Raw genomic sequence first — 23,196 nt, 5'->3', positions numbered from 1 at the left:
TCTTCTCCCTTCACTTACTGTTTGTTACCCATTTGTTTCACCTAGTTCAGAAAAATCGGAGCAGAAGGTTTTCGTGTGTAAACTTCTTCTGTGGCATAACAAAGCCCAGAGCCTGAGAGGAGCCTCTGGATGCTGCCTCGGCCTGGGCAGTCGCTTGCCCGCACGACAGGGACCGCTCTGCGGTTGAACCAGTAACCACACAGTGCCCTTGCCGGCTGGCTGGAGGAGGCTGTCCGTTCTCAGTGTAATTCAGCGTGTCACCTGTTTGCTTCAAGAACAGTGTTTGCTTTCATGCTGGTTCCTACCACCTGTGAGAGACATAGAGATAAACTTTTAAGGCTGTTATCACTAACCTGGAACAAAGATTTCTAATAAACCAAGTCTCTCCAAAGGTGTGTATCACTTAATTCTCTTTATTAATTTGTTTATGGAACCAGCATGACATGGTGCTGCTTTTTTTTGATTTTTCTTTGATTTTTGAATGTTTTGGCACAAAGGTTTGCAGAGTATCTTTTCTATTTCTTACAGTACACCCTCAGTGCAGTATATTATCACTTCCTAAGGTGTGTATCAGCACCTTAAACCTTTAAACGGCAGTGCTTTTTATACAGAGAGCAGAAATATTTGTACTGATGTTTTCCTAAAAGAGCCTGTTTATGACTCATGCATCTGTATCTTCAAGCTAAGATGCTGAAGGCTGCTGTAAGCTCACTAATTGTCCTTAGTTACGACACCGTCAGCCATGCAGAGCTAATCGGTGCAGAAAGGCACCAGCACTGCTGACCCTGGAGATGACTTGTTTTGTCGGTTTATTGCCACAAAACCTGCTGACGAGAAGGCAGGTGCTTTGCACCTCGTAGAGCAGACGATCATTTCTGAAATATTTTGAGAAGCAGAATGCTTTTGCCAAAGGGACTGCTTTGAAGGCATATCTTATTTCTGTACCAAACCAATGGAAACACATTGGCTTCCAGTTGAGACACTCAAGTCTTGGGTGACAAATCTTGAATCTAGAGCCCTGGTCTTAAAGGAAAGAGCAAAAGAGCCAAAGTCATAACTGCTTATGGAATGGGAATCCCATGGCATCCTATGAAACTTATTCAGGAGTTGTGGTAAGAGCAGGCACTTAATTCCTGGTTTTCAGCTCACTAGGAGTTGTGTGTAGTTCTGTATCTGGCTTCAGTTATCTTTGATGAAAGCCCAGATTGGATGGAAAAAGGTGTCTGCTTTTTACAGCTTCTGAGGTTCTAGCCTTGGATCCATCGAGAATTCCCTTTGCCGTGCACTGAGACAGTGGAGCAGATCCTTCCCGCTTACATTTTCTGTAGTGTTTTTTTACAGCCATCGGTGTTCTCGGGTGAAGAGCCCCAGCCTTTCCACTCTTCCAGCCTGCACACATCCCTCGTGCTTTCCTCTCTAAAAGGTGAGGAGCGTGTGCTAAGGAGGATCTGAAAGCGAGATTAAGGTACAAAACTGTCATTTAGTCTTTGAGGGATGTGGGCATGTTTATGTATGTTCTTGTGTAATCACTTCTGGATGGGAGTGTTCTGTCCTGGCCAGCGCACTATGCGACTTACTTAGTGTCAAGTAGAGGTTTTTGGGGAAGAACGTAGGAACTAGAAAATGTATCTGGGAATTGTTTAAAAGGGTATGTCACTGTAAGCTAAAAACAAGGAAATGGGGAGGAAAAACGAGAGATTAAAGCTGGTTAGAGAGTGTAAGCAAGTAGCTGTACTGTTGAAACCGAGGACAGACCTGCTATTATTTTAAAGTTAAAATCTCATCACCTCTTTACTGAGAAAGAGCCACTGTTTTCATTGTAACTGGGAGACTGGTGTAGAGTCTGCACAGAAGAGTGGAAGACACCCGACACAGCTGCTGGAAGGGAAATGTCAGCCATCCTTTGGCAAGAGGTTTTAGGACGTGCCCGGATGAATCCCTAGGGAGTGTAACGTGTTTCAGGACAAAGCCTGTGGTGAGCCACGTGAATGAACACTTTTCCGTTTCTAAATAGTACAATGCACTGTAAGAATGCATTGGATGTGCTGTCCTAAGTGATGAGTGTAGTCAGCCATGATGACAGGTAGATCCAAACTAAAATGAGGGGGAATTTTTCTGAGAAATCTCTTCCCTGTAGCCTGTCTGGGCTATTGGTCACATTGCTCACTGGGGTCTGTGCAAAGCATCGGTCTATTCCCATGTCATACTGCTGTCTCCCCTTCTGCAATCGATGCTTTCTCATAAAGTACTGAGCAAAGTGTCTTGTGTGCTGTATGACTAGTCCTCATTATTTCTTTCTGTCTAGTGCTCCTGCAGTTTAAACAGAGGCAGATGCCTTCCAACACTATGTGTACCTCCTGCTTGAATAGTGTCGCGCGGTCAGTATGTTATAGTGGTGGATTACTTCCTTCCAGTGAGGAATGAGCTGTCCTTGCAGGAAAGGCTGTTATGAGTAGGATTTGTAACACTGGGAAGATGTTAGTATATTTTTTTTAAAAGGGTTTATTTTTCTGACACCTTTTTTTCTCAAAAGGAGCATGAAGAAAGCATGTTTAATGACAGAACTTAATAATCTGAATTGTTTTAAACAAAATCAAGGATGTGTTTAAGTTCTTTATGGGTTGGTTTTTTTTTTTTTTTTAGATATAACACACCTATCACAGCTGCTCTTGCAAACACAGCACCTGCTCTGCAGATTATGTTAGACTTCACACTCTTCTTTTGAAGATGAGATTACATTCTTAGCAATTTACCGAGGTCAGGCATCAAAGCAGTCCAAAACCCATCCAAGATGGGGTTACCAACTTGGCCTTCTTGCACTGAGAAATCCATGGACAGAATGTAGTCTTCCTTGTTTTTTCTCCTTTCCCAGGGGACCTTCCTGTTGTCACACTTCTTTTTTTTTTTTTTTGGCCTGAAGCCTCACTCTATTCAGTGTATGATGTCTTTCTACCAGCCTTAGTCGATTCCACAAATCACCAGTTGCCTTCCTTTCTATCGCAAGTTGAGTCTTAGGGGTTTAATCTCACTGTCTGAAATGTTAACAGGGCTACGCATGCTAATATAATTACTGAGGTCTGACATGTAAAACCAAACAAAACCCCCCATGATAACAGTGCTTATGCTTTCCACTGCTGAGTGGTGAATAGCAGGAGCAGGGCCTGGTTCATACAGGTTGAGAACGTTGCTTAAAGTGAACCATCACCAGCGTTTCTGTGATAAGCACCCTTCTCTGGTGCTTAGTCCATAATTTCATATTCTGAAGAACACAAAGTCCTCGGAGGGCAGATGGGAAGTAGGGGGAGGGTGGAATGACCCAGGAGACCTGGTACTGGGCAAAGGTCCTTTCTGCCCATTTTTCCTGCCAGTTCAGTCCCACTAAGTGCTGAGTCCATTTTCAGGTATGGTTTTGCTGAGGTCTATGTGTTCCCGTTGTTCTCCAGCAAATAGAAATGGGAAAAACTTTGAGTGCTCCCATCCAACATGAATTCTACCTAGTAGCTACTACAAAGGGGGAAGTGTGCTCTCCTGTTATGATCGCTGAGAAATAAAGCACAGTGCTCTTTACTTTCTACAGAGTCTCAGGCTTTGCGGCTAGTGTGTGAGATGATGAACAAAAGCCTTGAGGTTCTCATTCTCTTCCACGTGCCATCGATGGTGCAGATGTTATTCATGGTGATCTTTTGCTGGGACTTACCAGTATTGGTTGGAAGGCCAGCTTTAGAAGTGCTGTAAAAGTTAGTACTCAGATTTCTATGCTGAAATTGCTTTGAAAGCAGGAAAGAAATGAGAGCTGACTCCTGTTAATGCAGCTGTCCTTGAGAAGAAACCATCTGAATTTTTGTATAGATCTCTTGGCTAACAGTGTGCTTGAAGTACCTGATGCTTATTAACCTTCCTACTATGGAGAAGTAGATAGGTATTTTGAGTCCAATATCTTACTATTATTTTTTTTTTTTTAAATATGGTTTTTGGTAATACGTGGGTCAATCAAACTCACTGACAGACCAATCATCTCATGACACTTTAATTATTGCTGTTTCATTATGAAAATAAAGAACTCTGTGCAAAGCCTCCTTCTATAAGGAAGGGCACATACGCATAATTATAGGATGCTTTTGGTGTTTAAAAAAAAAAAAAGAAATTAAATGACTAACAGATTTTGCTGGTAGAACTGACAGCTGTAACAAACCTTCTTCTCTCATCAGCTGTAAGCTTTTATCCCTGCCTTGTACTAATGAATAAATCATGTTATTACATAAAATTGCATTCTAATTGCTCCCATGTCAGTCTATTTCAGGTTAGGCCTAGGCAGTAAGGTTCCCTTGATGCCTGGGTTTTCCCTTTCTGCTTGACTGCTGAGCAGTCACATTTACAAGTGCCTGGGAATGGACTTGGAGAGGAAGAAACAGGGAGTGAACTGGGAGAAGGCAGGAGACAAAGGGAGAGAAGGACAAGAGAGGTTTTGCAGGTGATAAGGGATGAATGTAGGAGACACAAGAAAAACCTGAAGGAACTGTTGAATGGAAGAACCAAATGAAAAACACTTAGAAAAGCTAGTGGGATGTGAGTGGGAAGAGAGGGAAGATGAGTCAAAACTATGGCAAACCTTTTCATGTTAGGCCCTGTGTGGAGCAGCTCGTGGGAGCTCATAGTGTTGGTTAAACAGCTGTGGCCATTTTGTGTGACAGAAGGTATTCCTCAAGCTTTGACATGTTGTTATCGTCTAAGTTCTCCTTTTCCTCACTTACAATGTTACCTGGAAAACATTAATTAGCCATGTAATACTGTAGAGTGAAGGGATGTATCCCCCCACTCCTCCCCGTCATCAAGTCAAACAATCAATTCTCAGATAAGAGAAAATGGCAATTTGGGTAGGCTTCGTGTAGTAGAGAAAGTTTTTCCAAATTAACTGTAACTAAATGACTTGGAATTCATCCTTCAACTACCAACAGGCTGTATCAACTCTCATATATTGATTTTGCTTAGGTTGATTAGAAAGAGGACCGAGAGCAAGTAAGACTTCCTTGAACAAAAACAAGTGCATCTGTATAGAAATTGTGCAACTTTAATTAATTGGGTTTAATAACTAATTTAATTGAAACTTCCTGTGGTAGAGAAGGCATTTGGAAATGATTCTGCAGCTCCTAAGTGACTGATGTAATCATTTGCAAAAGGGGAAAAGAGTTGTACTTTTCGTTACTCTTCTAAGATGTATTAGAATGACATCTAGAATTTTTGCTTGTTTGCTTTCATGTTACAAAATTATCTTGCCTACCCCATTTTTTTCTGAAAGACTAGTGTATTAGTAGGATCATGCATTATAAGCAAATGAATCTGGTTAACTGAGGCAACATGATTCTTTGTTTTAAGACTGTTTACAGTTCTCTTTTCTAGGTTGCCTATAAAGTAGATTTATCTTAAAATCCTGGAAAATGGAAGAAAAGCTGTTGATGCTAAACATTCAGAACCCTATTTCCTACCCAGTATTTCTGGGTTGTTTTGGAGAAAAGATGGAACATTTCTGACATCCCTAAATTTTTTTGACAAAAGTGCTAAACAAAAAGAAGTCTTACAGTGAACAAAACAAACCCTTTGGGCTGCCTTTCCAGGACATAAAATAGAAAAGGAGATCATAATCCTTGCTTTTTTTGTTTCCTGAGTCTCCATCTAAGAAGGTCCAAATTGCTGTAACTTGTTGAGAGAAGAAGGGTCGCTTTGTAGAGGTTGCACAAGGAGTGTGTAGGATCCTTGTTTTTATGACAGGTTTGAGCATGGAAACAAACTGGCAATCATTTGATTTTTTTGTGGAAAATGAATAAGGAGTTCAGTGTCTGTTCCAGCACCGTGAGGCAAGAATAACCCAAACAGATGAATGAAAGTAACTCCTGGATTATTTTTTCTGTACGAAAGCAGGCAACCTGGCTTTAGCATAGACCTAAAGCAAAGGTTTGTTACAACTCCAAACTCAAATATTGTATCAAGAATTTCCCTTCAGTCTAATTGTTACCATGGACATTATATTAAAGGAACATTGTGATTCGAGGGGATTGCGATTAAGAGTGCTTTTGATTAAGAGTCTTTCAAATAAAGTGGTCTCTGTTTTTGGTGCTGTTCCTCTTTGCCACAGTTTTCTTCCTCTGGGTACTTGAGGAACCTCCTGCTGCCCACCTCCAGGATATGTTTAACACTTTCAGGTGACAGGACTGCTTGGTACCTGTTTTCCTGAAGCTGTGGGATTTCCAGGGAGAGGTCAAAACTCTTCACTTGTGAGAGCATTTAGCACCAAGTGTCCGTGCACCTTCTGGCAGTTGTGTGCAGTTGGACTGAAGGATTAATTTGCACTGACTTCACACATGGTCCTCCTGGCATTTGAGCAGTAGGAGTACTTGACAAATGGGCATTAATTACCATGGGGAGTGGGGTTGGCACACTGAAAGGACAGTGGCGAGAAGTCCTGTTAAGAAGCTAGGAAAGAGGGGGTAGGCTACACTATCACAATGTGCTGATTCTGACCTGTTATTTGAGTCTTTGGCCAAAAGCAACTGAGAACAACATGTAATTAATCAACAAAAGATATTTTAAACCTTAAAAAGAGGAGGAAAAAAAATTATTTGGACTGATAAGGGCTAGAACCGGAGTACGGTCAGTGTAGATCTGGTCAGGTGCCTGCGTAGGCAAGACTAAGGAACTGGACGAAATGGGAGAAAAATGTTTATCGTAGATTCTAAGAAAAAACAGCATAGAGGATGCTTTGAGGGAATTCAGATGGTGAAACACGAGATGGTAAGTTTGAATGGACAGTGATACTGAAGAAATGTCTCTGAGCAGGGTGACTTTCCCATGCTCTGAAAGAGGGGGCAGCAGGCACTGGTCGTGCATGGGTAGAATCACCAGACAGGGAGGATGCTGAGGGTCTGCAAGGTCCTGAACATCATGCGAAGCACCACAAAAATAGGAGCAGAGGCATGTGCTGTGGGCAAAGATTGATTTCAGGAAGCAGTGGTGTGAAGGCTGAAAAGGTAGTCTTCGGAAGAGGCAGAGATCGAGCTTATCTCTGTACAGCATCTAGGGAGAACTGTGGCTGAACACTAATGTGCAACCACGAGACCACTCTTATGTCTAAACTGTGTGGTCACTTTTGCCATGTGAAGTGAAGCTGAACCAAATGCAGTATAGAGGGAAGAGGAAAAATCTCGGACTAGAAGGCATGTGTGTGAAGACAGCCCTGTGAATGCCACCTTTTTGGTGCATAACAGTAAAACCCTTGCCATGACTTCAGGAGGACAGGATTTGTTCCCAGGTGCTGAAGAAGTGACTAATTTGAAGTAGAATCAAACACAATTTTTATTTTCCAAGGAAAGCCCATGAACCTTCTTCCTTTCATCTCACGTTTCCTGCTTCAGCCAGTTCCTTGAAGCAGGTAAAGCTTAAATGGCAGCAGGAGCTGACTTACAACATGTCATCTGCAAATAAGGGAGTCTGCTCTGCTGAGCCTGCAGCGCAGTGTTATAGTGATGCCAAATACTTAGGTTACCCTCCCCATTTTCTGTTTTTTTCCAAAGAGTGTCTTTTAGGCTTTTGAGATTTACTAGTACTGCTTGTTAGTAATCTTAAGGCTTTGGGGTTTTTTTTGTTGTTATCCTGTGTTGCTTGATTAAAGGTCAGATCTGAGCAAGAGCTCTTACTGATTTCAAAAGTGCTAAGTAGAGATCATAGTTTTTTTACCCTCTGTACTAATGCTTTTCCCATTATAAGCCGATGGCAGCACGTGTCCAGGCTGCAGTGCGAGCAAACCCAATCCTGGACGGTCTCAGCAGGACTGAGTCAACACGGAGACGGTAGCAGCATTGAGACCTTGGTGATTATGGAACAGGAGGTGGCTTGAGGTGTATGAAAACTACTGCCGTGATAACATAAATGGGGGGAAAAAAACAGACCTAAGCAGTAAATGAAATGAAAAAAAAAAAAAAGGCAACAGGAACAGAGATGAATTGGCAGGAATTTGTTTAAGCACTTGTAAGAAACAAGTTGCTAGGTTCAGTGTCAGTGGGGCATGCATTAAGTGGACTGAGTGGGAAGTTAATAACAGAGGAGGCTGGTGTTGCTGAGAAGAGCTCAGTGTGCTCTTTGTCTTACGATTCATTGAAAGGACCACAGGGTCACTTTTTCTGGAGATATTTTTTTCTTAGAAAAGAAGCTGTAAAGCTCTATGATTGTCAGATCAGGTACACCAACAGTTACTGCCATTAAACATAGGGTAATGTCTAGTCAGATCACCACAGGGAGTTCTGATAACATAGAGTAATCAACCAAAAAAGCAGCTTAACTAATGGTCCATGCATTTCAGCTGCTTATATTGAGAGCTTATAATAAATATAAAATTTCAAATTTACTTCTGTTAAGAGATCCCAGCTCATTACATGTGCAACATCCCAGGAGATGCTTTTTGTTCAGCACACCTGTGTAACAGGCTGCAGTACAGAGCAGCTGCTGTTACAGACCAGTAGCTGTTGGGGGGTGAGCGGTGTGTGCTGTAAAGGACTCCTGGGAGAAAATAGCCTACTGTTGTAAATCTGAATTTGGGGTGAGAAACTAATAAATGTTTATTAAAAGGGCTTGGGGGGCAGGGCTGCAAGGTATAGTTATAGAGCTGATGGATGTGGTTGATTTTGCTGCTTGTTTTGCTTTCATTGGGTGCTGTGGTAGTTGTGTTTTGTTTTCCGAAGTTGGAGTCATACAGCCTGTGTGTCAAAGTTGAGCATATAATGATTTTGCAGTACTTTGTTGTTTTATGATCTCATGTTTTCCAGTTGCTCCCTGCTCTCTGCTGATGTTTTATGGATTTTCATATTCTCTCTTGTTGGCCTGTGAAGACAAGTACGCACAACGGCAGGAATCTACACTAGCAACAGTGCTTTTGTACGTAATTTCCTAACCCCAGACACCATCACGCTCTTCCTGCTCCAGAGGCTTTTCATGTGCGATGAGTCTTGTGTGTCACTGCAGCCAGTGCGAACCGGCCTGTCATCCTGCACAAACAGAAGAAGAGAAGCGGTCTGGAGAAGATGAGTCCTCAAGAGCAGTGTGTAATGCAGATAGTCAGGGCCTGTCACATAACAAGCAGTAGCAGCAATATCCTATGGATGCGTGCTCTGGCCTGGCTGGCTTGCATCCCGGTGTTACCACAGAGTGCGGCAGTAGCGTAGTTCCTGACTGTGCACGCATGCAGAAGGCATGTTGCTGTTCCTGCAATGTTTGCATATTACATTAAAGTAGCCCGTGTCCTGCAGGTGGTATCTATACTGCTCATTTGCAGATCCCTTTTGTATTGCAATGGTTAAAAATAGTCCTGATTTTTATGTGTTACGGAGATGTAATCGGAGCAGCAGTGACGAATACCTGGGGGAGACCGTAGTCTATAGGCTGCTCACCCTTTGGAACTGGGAAGGTGCAGGAAGGTGGTCAGCCATGGTGTGAATAACTGTAGTGCTTATGACTGTGAGCAGCCCCATCAGTTCAGTGGAAATAGTGCTTGCCTGGGTGGGCCCTAGGGCTTATCTTGATTCACAGATGTAATATTCAGAGATCTGCCTTCTGGAGCATTTGGCCAGGCCACCCTGAAGGCTGAGCTTTAAAAGGCTCTCTCTGCAAGGCTTTGGCTCATCTCCGGGGTTTTGCTTCCTGCTGGCAGGGGCTGCAGGTAGTGATTTTTGTCCTGTTCCCTTTCTGCTGGTGGATGCATTTCATGATCTTTCTTTTTGGTGCGCTTTTATAGCCTCTGCTGCTTAAGGATGCTGGAAAACGAAAGTGAAGGACAAATGGGATGGATGCTCAAGGCAATGGAGCAAGATGGGAGTAAGTTGGACAGCAGAGAGAGGAGAGAGCAGTAGATAGGATATAAGATGGCAGGTAAATGTCCTTCCTTGCCTTCATTTCAGGTCTTCCTGGTTCCCTCTTGCTGAGTCTGAGAGGGGTGGTGTAGTTTTGGGTCAGGGCTGTAGCTGAACCATCATTCGTAACGCTTCCCTGGGTTTAGTATGTTTCACAGACTTTAAAAAAAAAAATTAGGGCCAAGGCAAAAAAATTGAGCCCAAATCTATATTTGGACCTGGAATCCCTTGATTAAGAAGCCTGCTGTGAGGCCAGCCATGGCCTCTCCACCTGGAGAAGTCCTTGGGGTGGGATTGATGTGCTGGCTCTTTCTGAAATAGCCTGTAGATGGATATTTTAGTTTCGAAAGCCAAACTGTAATCAAGGCCCTCCTTTCCCCCTCCCCTTCTGTCTGAGGATGGGCATGCCTGTCCTACCTGCTTTGTAACCGTGCTCTGCATATGTGCCCTCACAGCAATGTCAGTGCTTTCTTTTTTTAGTAACTCAAACTCAGTTAGTTGTGTTTCATCTCATCCTGGCATGTTTGAAAGAATTGGCACTCTTGTACAGCTTGCTGCATCCCCTCTCTTTTTTTGTTTTGCTTTTGTACTTTTTCACGTATCTCTTAAAAACCTACTCATATGTTGACATAGCATCCAAGCAAACATGCCCTACCGTTCATCGGTAAGAAGCAGTGTAATTAATTCCAATGACCTTCCACTGAAAGAAACCTTTGCCTTCCTCTGAACAGTGAGAGCTGTTCAATTATACTGGAAAGCTGCATGTGGGCCAGGCGGAGAGACCCCCCCACCGCCCTCCCAGCACTTTCTGAAGGGCTGCTCTATTGTCATCTGACAGAGTCACTCATTTCCAGATAATTGGCTTTTTAAAGGGCATCTATAGGACCCAAATAACTCCCGGCATACTGTTTGTGCCATTGACCTGCCAGGTTAGCAAAGGTTAGACTTAATTGCCTCATTTATGGCTAATGCATTCCAGTTTTGCTGTTGCTTTTTCTCCGAGGATAATTACTCAGACCTGTATTTTTGTTTCTGAAATCTTGATGAATAAAAACAAGGGTCCTGCTTTGTGAATAGGGATGTTGCTTTCATCAGGAGAGATGGGTCACGTAAAATCCTTACGTTAAGGAAATGACCACATACGTGGATGAGAGGTTGTCCGGGTGAGCCTTGCTCCCTTTGACAGCTCAGATTTCCCATTGCGCTCTATCGGCAAATCTCTTTGTGTGGTGCAGCTAACTGTAACAGAAGGTAATTTTCAGGCAAATCGTGTCTGGTACCGCTCTTCTCAGTCCTGTCCGTGGACAGCATATGCTCTGTGGGTACAGGGGTGGCGTAAGAGCCTCTCATTTTGGGCCTCTGCAAGCACACTCCTCTGGCCACAGACTATGCCCAGATATCCCTCTGTGGGCAAAGGCTGGTGCTGAAACAAGAGGAGACACAAAGCACCTTCTGGCCTGGTCCAAGGTGTAAACCCAGCACTACCCTTGTGCGCTCTGCGGAATTAATCCTGACATTTCTACAAATGCATTTCATATATATCTTGTGTATGACCACAAATTTGGGTAGTGAGAATGGAGCAAACCTGTGGCAGTATATGCTTCGGTCTCATGGGAGTAGTCATGCACATGTACTCTGCCCTTTCTAGCACCAGGTGATGTTCCTGTTTTGCTAGGAGTAAAACGAAAGCTGCAGCCTTCCGTGCTTCCGTTGCAGTTTTGTAAAGCCAACACTATACACACAATTGTGGGTTTTGTTTATTTTATGGTTAGGGTAGTTGTAGCAGAAGGTTTTGAGTGAACAGCTTTTGGATACAATGTCATGGCTTGTTGAGAGGAGACCTACAGCCCAGCTTTCCTTAACCATCTCCCTGAGGTCTCCGAGTGCCAAACCATGTCAGCCAGGAGAAGAGCCTTCTGTCCCTGGCATCCCAGGGCACCCTGAAGCTGCCAGCGGTGGGGCTGGGGTGTAGGTTAGGTGTCCATCCATCATGGGCTTCAGGTGCTCAGAGCTATGTGTCCAACTTCATGCCAGTGACAGAGGTGCCAAGTTGTCAGGTCTGGCCTCCTGCATAGCTCAGTTTGAAACGCTTCCCTAGATTAATTCCCATTTGATTAAATCACATCCTTTAGATAAAGAGCTGGTCTTGATTGACAGCCGTCCTTTGATAAAAATGCCTCTGATGTTCTTGTGCACAGGGTGAGGGGGGTTCATAACTTTGCTGTAAATGCTTTTAAAGGTGGGGAAGGGCAAGCTGAGTGTCAGCATTAGTGTCTGATGTGCTCGTGGTGTTTCCCCTGTGGGAATGGTCACACCAGTGGCACCTCCACCAGCAAGACAGCTACTTTATTCTGTCCCTTATTTATGGAGCTGAGCAGGAGCATCTATGAGCCAGATTTGATCCATTAGGCTGTTCCATCTGATCTGTTGCCTTCACGAGGGAGTGCAGGAATAGCTGTTTGGCCAGCTTGCAAACTGTGAAAGAGCTTGAATGCTTCTTACCATGCTGGTGCTCAATTTTGTTGAATCTGTGCAGAAGAAGGAGAGCACTGGGTCTGAAGATGAGCATTCAGCCTGTAGCAGTGAGGAGGCTGGTTCAGGGGATAACATCATGCTGAGGTGCCATCTCTTGCAATAGGTTTTGGGGAGTGTGTGTGTGTGTGGTGCGCAAGATTAACAGCAAAGGTAATTAAGGAGACAACTTACTGTTGGATGTGATGGATCTACCATCATTTAAAGCAGGGCTAAATGGCTTTATAAAATGTGTGTTGTACTTCTGATGGTAGTGATGGGTTTAGTGCTGGAACTTCTGGTGTGAATGTCTTCAGGGAAGTGTACTCCTGCTGGTCTTGGGAATAAATCCCTGAGGAAGGCTCTCAGAAGTTCAGTCGTGATCACTGGCAGCATTTATAGAAAGGAAGGGGGGAGAGATGAGCAAATAAAAGTGGTCACAGATGCTAGTGAACATTGAGTTTAATTTGCAGAAGTGTTTAAGAATATTGCTTACTCCATTGGCCCAAATCTAAGCTCCTTTTCTTTCAAATCACCTGCCTTCCTGAGGAGAGAGTAACAAACCACATAAACAATTGGTTATTTTTGCTGTGGAAGTGAAGGTGGTTGTGCCGGTCTTTAACCACTTAGTTGTCAGTCTCAGCATGGAGATTGTTTTGTTCACAACATTGAAACAGGAATTTTGTGCTTCCTGCAAAGAAATGTGAAGCTGACTACAAATGGTTATTGAAGAAGGAGCTCCAAGATTTTTAAAGACACTTAAGAGACTGTTTAAAGCAGTAAAACAAAGGATTATATGTTTAAGCTTGTTTTATGGGAACTAGCAAAGATCTTTTTGGTATAGTTTGTCCTTCTGGAGGTTTTGATTGAATGGGAAATAAAACCCAAATTCTTAAAATGGCTTTGGCAGAGTGCACATGGTTTAGGTGCTGTCCTGAATGAGGGAAAATTACATTCCCGATCTTGGTGTGCCTGCTTAAAGGTGATGTGTGTCCTGGGAGACAGGAGTTAACAGGGATCCCTGTCTCCCCCAGGGCATGCCTTAGTGAGTAACCTTTTTTTGCACAGTCTGTTCGCTCTCACCGGGGCGCTCAGCCCTGGGCCCGTGCACGCCTGCAGCCGCTTGTGTTTCACTCCGCTTGCTTTGGATGCCTGCAATAAACCCTGAAGATCAAAGATCTGCTCTCTCAAGGGTACGATCCCCATCAAGTCTGAACACATATCAGTGAGAGGCCGCAAAAGCCAATCTAATACAAACATGTAGCTAGCGGGACCTTGATAATTTAACACCTGCATACAGCAACTGTAGGACTAATTACTGTAGTCAGAACAGCCGTTCAAACACAGTTGTGTTCAGTCAGTGCCCACGATCTCAGCAGATGTTTAGAAGAAAACAGCACACTGCCTAAAACCCCACCTTCACCCACCGCTGGCTTTGTGCAGATGAAACCTTCAGCTTGTTTTATCTTGCTCTTCGGCTCCTTCTCTCCAGGGCCTAATCTTGGAAACGTTGTTTGACTTCGAATGCTAAAACCTACATATTGAGGATTAAATGTATGCCACAGAGATCCTGAAACTGTATCCAGTGCTCACCTTGTTCTTGCTGAGCCCAAAGCTGTGAGGCTACTTGCTTATACTACTGATGATTTAAAAATGAAGACTAAAGAAAGTACAAACACTGTAACTTCCAGCCAGGTAGTAAAGGAAATGTATTTAGAAGCAAATGTTATCGTTCTGTGTGTTTATTCTTGAAATTATATCTCGGGATTCAGTGCTGATACAAGTCAGTGATCCAAGTGTTGGCTATCTTTGGTTCCTTCCCATCGGGCTGTACGGCACTGGAAGAAGACATGCATGTTTCTGTGAACACTGATCAGTTGGAGTTGCACTGAGGAGGACTGGAAGAATCCTCTGTATGATCGGATTTAGATGACCTGCCACTTGGGTGCTCTCCAGAACATCACTGACGCTGATTATTCACAGTTTTTCTTGAGTTTAAAGTAGTTAAATACCTTCTCAGTTTTGACTGAGAAGCAGGAGCGCTATTTGAATTTGCTGTAGCAAGGCCACTGCTAAACAAAACCACGATGAGAATGAAGAAAAACCCAGGGGCATTACTTGAGGGGAAAAAGGAAAAAGTAGGGCAAAGCGAAAAACAATGCCTTTAGGGAACTGGTGCAGTAACACTTCATTTGGATTTTCTTGAGAGAATGACTACAGCTAGAAAATGCAGAGGGCCTGTTTGTTTGTTTGTTTGTTTGTTTGTTTGTTTGAAGATTACCAGATTTAAACTCTAGTTTGCCTGTGGATAACCAAACAGATTATTTTTTCTCTGAGTATTTTCATCCTTCTGAAAATTGCCCAGTCTTCAGAAGTGCAGAATTTTGTTGCCAGACTTTTGTTCCAATCCTACAAAGGTGCTCAAAGTGAACAGAATAATAATTTGGATTCTAGCTGCAACATCTTAATGATTTAATCCCAGACCAATAATTCTTCCTTTTTATTTCATTCCACAATTTGCTGCCTGAAATGTCTCCAAATGTTGCCTAATACTGAAAAATAGGGTGAACTTAAGCTTCTTGTGTGGTATTTTCATATGACTAGGAACATTCTGTAATAAACGTGTGGTCTAATTCTCTAGGATACAGAGCAGTCCTTCCATTAGCCTCTTCCATCTCAAACTTGTTTTTCAGATTTGGAGATTTTTTTTTTATTTTTTTTTGCTGTGATGCAGAATATATGATCATATCAAGATGAGGAGGTTTCCCGTTAAGTAGATGCTATATATAGCTGTAATATTTACCGAATTTCACATCGTGAAGCATTGATGCCTTCAAAAGCCTCAGTGGAGCTCTGTGTTCCTTGTGATGGAAGACACTGAAAGGGGATTTATTCCAGGTATTGATGATAAATGTAATTTGCACAATTAGGCATCTGTTTTCAGTATGGGGACATGCATTCCTGGTGGTTCCACCCTGTACCACTTCAGAACCATTAAAATGTATTAAAATGAAATCCTTGCATGTTCTCTACTGAAGGGGCCAATAAGTTTGCAAAGACTTTATTAAAACTCTCTTAAGATGCTTTGCATTATTTTTAAAATATTTCCTCTCCTTCCTGACACTACAGGTTCACCAGCTTATTTCTATGTTTCTGCTGCCTGTGCAGGCTGGATTTCTCTGAGTTACATGGCAGGTTTTTGAAACCAGCAAGGATATCCTCTCCAGATAACAGCAAATCCGATGTCTTTGTTCTCACTCATTTCTTTCTTAGAAGGCTTTATATAGTAAACCCTCATGCTCTGCCTGTGTTTCCAGTGCCTCACTGGTGGCAGGTTTCAGAAATGGATGCTCAATCTGGTATGTATCAAAACACCCAAAGGGGTTTTAAGGCAAAACACCCCAAGGGTGTTTAAAGGCAGCTGGTGCACAAACTGGTAGGATGGTGCTGCCTCCCTCTTCCCCATGCTGCTGTGAGGGTGCTGCAAGCTCTGCCGCTCCCTGGCTTCTCTGTGCTGGGTGGGATCATGCTGTGCAGGTGTGACCCATGCCTTTTGGGACACCTCCATGTGCTGGTGTGCATCCTGTTGTATTGGGTGACCATGGCAAGGTGTTGGCAGCGGGGGCTGTAGGGGTGGCTTCTCTGGGAGAAGAGGCCAGGGACTGCCCGCTGCTGGACACAGCTGACTCCAACATCCCCACTGCAGGACACAGCTGAGCCCATCAGCCAAGCCGGTGGTGTCTCTGAGAAAATGTTTTCAAGAAAGGGCAGAAAACACTGGGCGGGCAGAGGAGGAGGGAAGAAAAAGAGTGAGAAACAACAGGGTTCAACAACCAAGTTGGACGAGGAGGAGGTGCTCCAGGTGCCAGAGCAGATACCACAGCCTGTGGAGAGCCCATGCCAGAGCAGACTTTCCTGATGGGAACTGCAGCCCATGGAAAGCCCATGCCCGAGCAGAGGAAAGGCATGAGGAGGAAGGAGCAGCAGAGAGCAACTGCTGTGTACTGACTATAATCCCCCATCCCCAGCCACCCCTATGTCACTGGGAGTGGGAAGAGGAGGCAGGAAGGAAGAAAGGAGGTTGCGTGTGGGAAAGGAGGGGGAGGAAGTGTTGTTCAAGTGTTTGTCTTTTTGTTTCCTAATACCCAAATCAGTAATTAAATGTCTATTTTAATTGGCAGTAAATTAAGTTAATTTTCCCAAGTCAAGTTTGTTTTGCCCACAAGGGTGACTAGTAAGTGGTCTCACTGTTTTCATCTCAACCCATGAGGTTTCTCATTCCTGTTCTTCCTATTGACTCCCCTGTAAATAGGTCCTGTTGTGGGGGCAGGGAGTGAACGAGCGGCTGGGTGGGCATTTGGCTGTTAGTCAAGGCTAACCCACCACGCCTGTACATAAAGTCTGATCTCACCTTCAGTTCTGAAAAGCCTGGAGTTTAAATGCAGCTTATGGTCCCACCCAAAGGATGTTACTTAGAGAGAGCTCTAAGCCCACTCCTAGTCCACTCTGTGGCAAGATTGCTGCTAGTTTCAGTGTGAATTCCTGACATAGTGAAGCAAAGACTGATTCTGCAGTTGCGTTTCTAGGAAATAGATCTTTTTTGTGGTTAGAACCCACAGATATCTTAATGGCAATGAAAATGCTGATTTATGGGGTACAGTGCCCTAATGGGACGTATTGATGCAGGATTTGTGTTGGGCCCATGTGCTGAAGGTGTGATCCATCTTTTATGGATTTAATGGTCCGGGCACCTTGGTGTGGGAGAAATCACCGGACATTTGCAATTTTGGAGCTGGGCTCTGGCTGTAATGAGGGTGGGGGGAAGACAGTGTTGGGACCTTTAGGGGCTAGGCAAGCACAGAGCTCCTGTGTTTGTGGGACTGTGAATGGGGTTCCAAGGATTGTTGAGGACCAGCAAGAGCTTTCAGTTCTGGTACCTTTGGAAAAATGCTTGAGTCACCTAGTTAATGATGGGTGACTACCACTGTGGAGATGTGACCCAGCCCCGGGACCGGTTTGTCATGTCCATCACACGGCATCACAGCAAGAAGTGGATGTAAGTCAAAGTAGGAGGCAGAGGAGCGTTCCCAGGTGGTGTGTTACCACCGTGGCATGTAGGGGCACCACCAGGAGCTGTACCAGGCTTGCAAAGAGGGCTGAAGCCACCACATCGGTACCTCCAAGAGTGTGGTGTAATGGGGCAGTGGCCGGCTGCTGGAAATAAATACTCAGAGAAATTCTCTGTTGGTACTCTGCTAGTGAAGTCCCAGCATGGCTGCGATGGTGTTACCTTGAAGGGCTTTATACTGATCTGGTTCTTTGGCATTGACCTGTGGAAAGAGCAGAGCTGGTACAAAGCTGATGTACTGATGTACTCTCTGATGGCTCCGGCTGCATCCATGCTGCACGTATCTGTGGGAGGAGGAGCTCTTAGGCAGGATCATGCTTCTGGAAGAAAAGAAATGTTTCCTTTATGAAATGGTTTTCTTTCTTTTATGGATGAAAAGAAATGTTTTTCAACTTCAAAGAAGTTGAAGTCGGAATGTTGTCCCAGATGATAAGGTCCTTGCAATCATGTAACAAAAAGTTTGGGTTTGATTTGTTCAGTTTGGGGGGGGAGAAGAGGAGGAGTCTTCAAGTAGGTTTTCAGTGTAGGCCCAACTGATTCTTCTCAAAGATATAAGATTTCTTAATTTATAGCCATTTTTACAATCCACATATGTGTATACACAGATACACTGTTTATGCACATGGGGTACATATTTAACAGAAAGGGCTAATAGCCATTGTGTCACACAAGAGCACAGTGATATGATATAAAAACTGTAAATCAAGACAGCCTTCTGAAAGTGAGGAAGTGTCTGAACAGGAATTTATGGGCTTTGATGCAAAAATTGTTTTGTCTGTCATTGGTGCTTCATAGCAGTCCACACTACATAGTCATAATCTTCCTGTCTGGAAATAAAATCTATGGGCGCCTTTTGTAAATGTTACAATTGCTTCTAGAGCAGTATCTTTGTATTAACATCCTCAAAAATAAATCTTGCCACCTTTATTAGCACGATGTTTCTTTATGGCCATTGCTAAGAAAAAGAAAGAACATTTTATGGAATCAGGATTAAATTTATACTATTCGTTATTAGTGACAAGCTTAGGATTTGATACATTGGGGAGATTGTATTCTGCTTGCAGTTAGGTGAATTTTAAATGTAGAGTTTATAAGTTGCATAAATATACCATTATTTAACACGCAGTACTCTAGATACCTCTTTTTGGTAGGTTTACCTGTTTCAGTCGGCGAATTTGAACAGTGACATGCAGAAATACTTGTTTCTCTAAAGGCACGACAAATCTTGTTCTGTTGTTCAAACTTTTGGCCCACAAATGGCACTAACAGTCTTGTCCATTGTATCTTTCCTCATGATTTATCACTGCAGAATGCCAAAGAGAGTGAGTTAATAAACTATCAGGTGTTACATAATTCATATTCTCCTATGTTACTATTGCTTGTTTAATAATATTCTGTTCCCATTCTTATCTTTTCTAATTCATGTGTCCCTACCTGCAGTCATATCCCAGAGAACTACAAAAAGGTTTAATCATTTAAGATTTAGCAAAATTACATCCCTAAGTCCTAAAAGGTAATTTTCAGGTGTTTCCAAACCTCCTTTGGGGCCTAAATGATGGGCATGCTCATGTGCTGTAGAATTTCCGTGGTATCTGTGGTCAGTCCCTGCGTCTGCAGGACAGCAGCTGGTACATATAAGGTCTGCTGGAAATAGTGGTCATAGCTACATCTGCCCAAAAAGATGAGTAAAAGAGGGGTAGTGGTATCCTGTCCCTAAGTATGTGGGGTTGGTTGATGGTTATGACATTTATCTATGGGAAATGACAGACCTGGCATGAATCAGACATCCATTTCCTTCTCAGCACCATGCTCTAAGGATGCTAAAGTGGGAATGGCTCTTCCCATCTGTGCAAAAACATCACTGGTTTTCTTTCACCCATGAGAACAAGCACAACTCTGATCCAACAACATGGCTTACAGTAGGCTAAAAGTCTTCCTCCCCCTAAACATCTGCAAAAGCCCAGTAGTTTTGGGCACTGCTAGTGTGCAGATTTCAATCCTCTCTGACCGCCAAGTGTGTGGAAGCCTGGTCTGCAGCGTGACTGGGGTGCTTGGACGGTGACGTTGTTGTACAAAGAGGGGGGGTTGCTGCTGCTCACAGGCGAGATCTGAAATGGCTGCTGCTCTGCTTTGGAAGTAATCAGACCTGATGTGATCTAGGAAACCTGTAGCAGAGGCTGTGAATCCCAAACTGATACACATATTTAAGCCCTAGGAAAGACTGGAGCTGAAGACAGAATTTCCTTGCTGTGTACCTTACATGGGTCCCTCAAAAGTGCAGACTGCTGTACTGAAGTTAACTCTGTACAGGGAGCCTTTCTCGGTAACTCAGAACTACAGATCCCTCTCCCGGTGCCTGAGAGGAGGTTGCACATCACAGGATCGCAGAGTGGTTGAGGTTGGAAGGCACCTCTGGAGGACATCTAGTCCAATCCCTCTGCTCAGGCAGGGCCACCTGGAGCCAGTTGCCCAGGACCGTGTCCAGACAGCTTCTGAATATCTCCAAGGAGGAAGACTCCACAACCTCCCTCACTTACAGCTCTTCTGAAAAGATCCCTTTCTTCCCATGAACAGCGGTGGAACAAACTAATGCCAAAATGGTAGTATCTGCAAAGAGCTGATCAGCTGTGAGAAAGAACGTGTTTCTTACCAAGGCTGAGTTCTGACAAAGCACCCACAGAGTAAATTGGACAAAAGGAGAAATGGGAGAGAGAAGTACTTCTTGTCTGACTGCAGCTGGGCTGCCAGTCCTGAAAGGTGTTCAACACACCTGATTCCCATGACAAGCATCTTGCATGAAGATGAAGGTGCCATCTTCACCTTTGAGAACTGTGTCCCAGATCAGTTGTATACTTCTCATGTTAAATTGTATGTTCTGGAAAAATCCGGTAAAAATGGCCCCAGTGTAGCTGGTGGATTGGGATCAAAAGGGCTATTTTTTCACTTTTCCTACTTAAGTGTAGTAGCGATTAAGAGAGTGTTAGCTACAGACTGTTTTATTCCCTTTATGAGACATTTCTGCTCTCTTTGCCTTGGTTCACTCTGAAGGACCTACTTTCCTTTTAAACTGTGAAAGGCCAGGGAGCAGATGCTGTCAGTTGTGAAGGCTGTTGTTTATTGCATGTGAATGTACTTTGAAAAACTGTGGTCGCTATTAACCTTGAGCCGTTGTTTCCTCCCCCCCCCCCCCCCCCCCCGACATTTTCATAAATGTATTTATAAATTTTTTCTTGTATTTTAGGTTTGCGTGGCAGCTGGTTTGATGTATGTTTAATAGGTATCTCTCCCTCCCAGCAAGGGCCTAGTGATAGCTTCTGTCTAGGATTTAGTTGTTTGGAAATGGTATTACCACACAGGATATTGACAGCTATCAAAAATCACCCATACAGCTAAATCTGTATAGATGCTATTGGTCTGCTGTGTACTGCTATGGATGGCATGAACAAACAGGTATAGATTACAAGCTATGGTAATAAACGGCTATAAATCATATCATCAAGGAAATGGATCCCTTCAGATTAAGACTCTGATATTCGGATGTGCTGATGACTTACTGCTTTCCTGGAAGCTGCGAGAATGAGGTACTCGAAAAGGATTTTGGTTTATTGATATTTTTTTTTTTTTTTTTACCACAAACAGACATGTTGTATGATCTGTTGAAAAAAATTGCCCTTTTCCGTTGTTAGAACAAGTTAGATTTCTTGTCTACTTTTGCAAAAATGAACTAAGTTGCTTGGCTTAAGTGACTGTGGCTCTTCCTTAATGCTTTTCAGCAAGTGAGAATAAATCTAATGCTGATAGCTGACTACTTGATGACTCAAGGAAAATTTTGTTTATTGGACCGTAATACATAACTTTGAAGAAACAAAAAATGTAGAGTGGTGGCTTATGTTAACCCACTCTCAGTGATTCATCAGGAGAGTTGGGATTTAGTGACTTTCATGCCAGTAATAAAATAAGAGGCAAAGCCTCCCTTACTGGTTGGCTGGCAACTTCATGGATTTTTTTGTAAAACTGTTTTAAACGCAGGTTTACCTCCTCTGAGGCATGTTACAGCCTGAATCCTTCATTTTTACAACTGACTTATAAACTCTTGCTTTGTTCTATTTTCAAAGGGAAAAAATAGCTCAAACTTTGATAATTGTTCTGTGATTATTTTTATTTTCAGAAATTGGAAAGTATAATATTTCTCTGGCTTTTTGTTTGAATTGTCTGCTATACATATGCTGTGGACCTCATTACATGGAGATCTGACAGCCCTGAAGTGTGATAAAAAAAAAATCTTAAACTTAATTTGCATCTTCTCTATCTATCTGTTGCATTCATATAAGGACCAATGCAATGCTTGTTGTCATCAGGCCTCCAAAATGATGCCTACGTGGGATTTAAATGGCTTACAAAGTGCCTGTATTCCTGTAGTGTCTAGTTCTTGGACCATCCCTTCCTTGGAGTGAACTTCATCCCATGTAACTCACTTCCAGGGTTGTTCCGTGAGCACTGAGAAAGACCTTTGAAGGAAAAAATTCTGTAGATAATCTGTGGTGTAGATGTCCCCCAGTGACTGTCCCTTGTTTTGTATATGTGTAATTGCATCTCTGGTGTGAGATTCTGTGGGATTTCGCTGTGATCACCCTGCTACATACTGTGATGAAGCCAAGTGGTTGAAGTGTCTGTGATTTGAACTATAGTATTCTTCCAACTTCTGCTATTTGTCTTCTGTCTGTACCTTGAAGTTTTAAAAAAGTTGTTTGCTAACCAGAAGGGATCCGTGGTCTTCAGGCAGAACTTCAAGAGATTTTGGGGTGGAAGACAGCAATCATTAGTTAATGAGTTGATCACCAACTGATAGACTTTTGATAATAAACACTACTCAGATAATAATTCGTTACATTTCATTTGTCTTCTCCTGACATTAATCTTACATACCTGTATTTGTGTAACTTGTGCAGAATGTCCCAGTTACATCAAACCAGGTAAACCAGAGAATCATAGAATCATGGAAAGGACCTCTGGAATCATCAAGTCCAACCTGTTAACCTAACTGCCTGGTCCACCTCTAAACCATGTCCCTAAGCACGACATCCACACGTTTTTTGAGTACTTCTAGGGACTGCGATTGTTCCACTTCCCTGGGCAGTCTGTTCCAATGCCTAACCACTCTCTCCATGAAGAAATTTTTCCTAATATCCGATCTAAACCTGTCCTGGTGCAACTTGAGGCCATTTCCCGTCATCCTATCGCTTGTTGTTTGGAAAAGAGACTGACCGCCACCTTACTACAACCTCCTTTCAGGTAGCTGTAGAGAGGGATAAAGTCTCCCCTCAGCCTCCTCTTCATGCTAAACAGCCCCAGCTCCCTCAGCCGCTCCTCATAAGACTTGTGCTCCAGGCCCTTCCCCAGCTTCGTTGCCCTTCTTTGGACACGCTCCAGCACCTCAATGTCCTTCTTGTAGTGCGGGGCCCAACGTTGAACACAGTATTCAAGGTGCGGCCTCACCAGCGCCGAGTACAGGGGCACTATCACCTCCCTGGTCCTGCTGGCCACACTATTGCTGATACAAGCCAGGATGCCATTGGCCCTCTTGGCCACCTGAGCACACTGCTGGGAAAACTTTGATTCATTCCACTGAATGTGGTCCTAAGAGAAAGGTCCTCAAGAGAAGCT

The sequence above is a fragment of the Platalea leucorodia genome, assembly GCF_965183815.1.
Source record: "Platalea leucorodia genome assembly, chromosome: 1".
Taxonomy (NCBI): Eukaryota; Metazoa; Chordata; class Aves; order Pelecaniformes; family Threskiornithidae; genus Platalea; species Platalea leucorodia.
Note: the sequence above shows the minus strand (reverse complement) of the source record.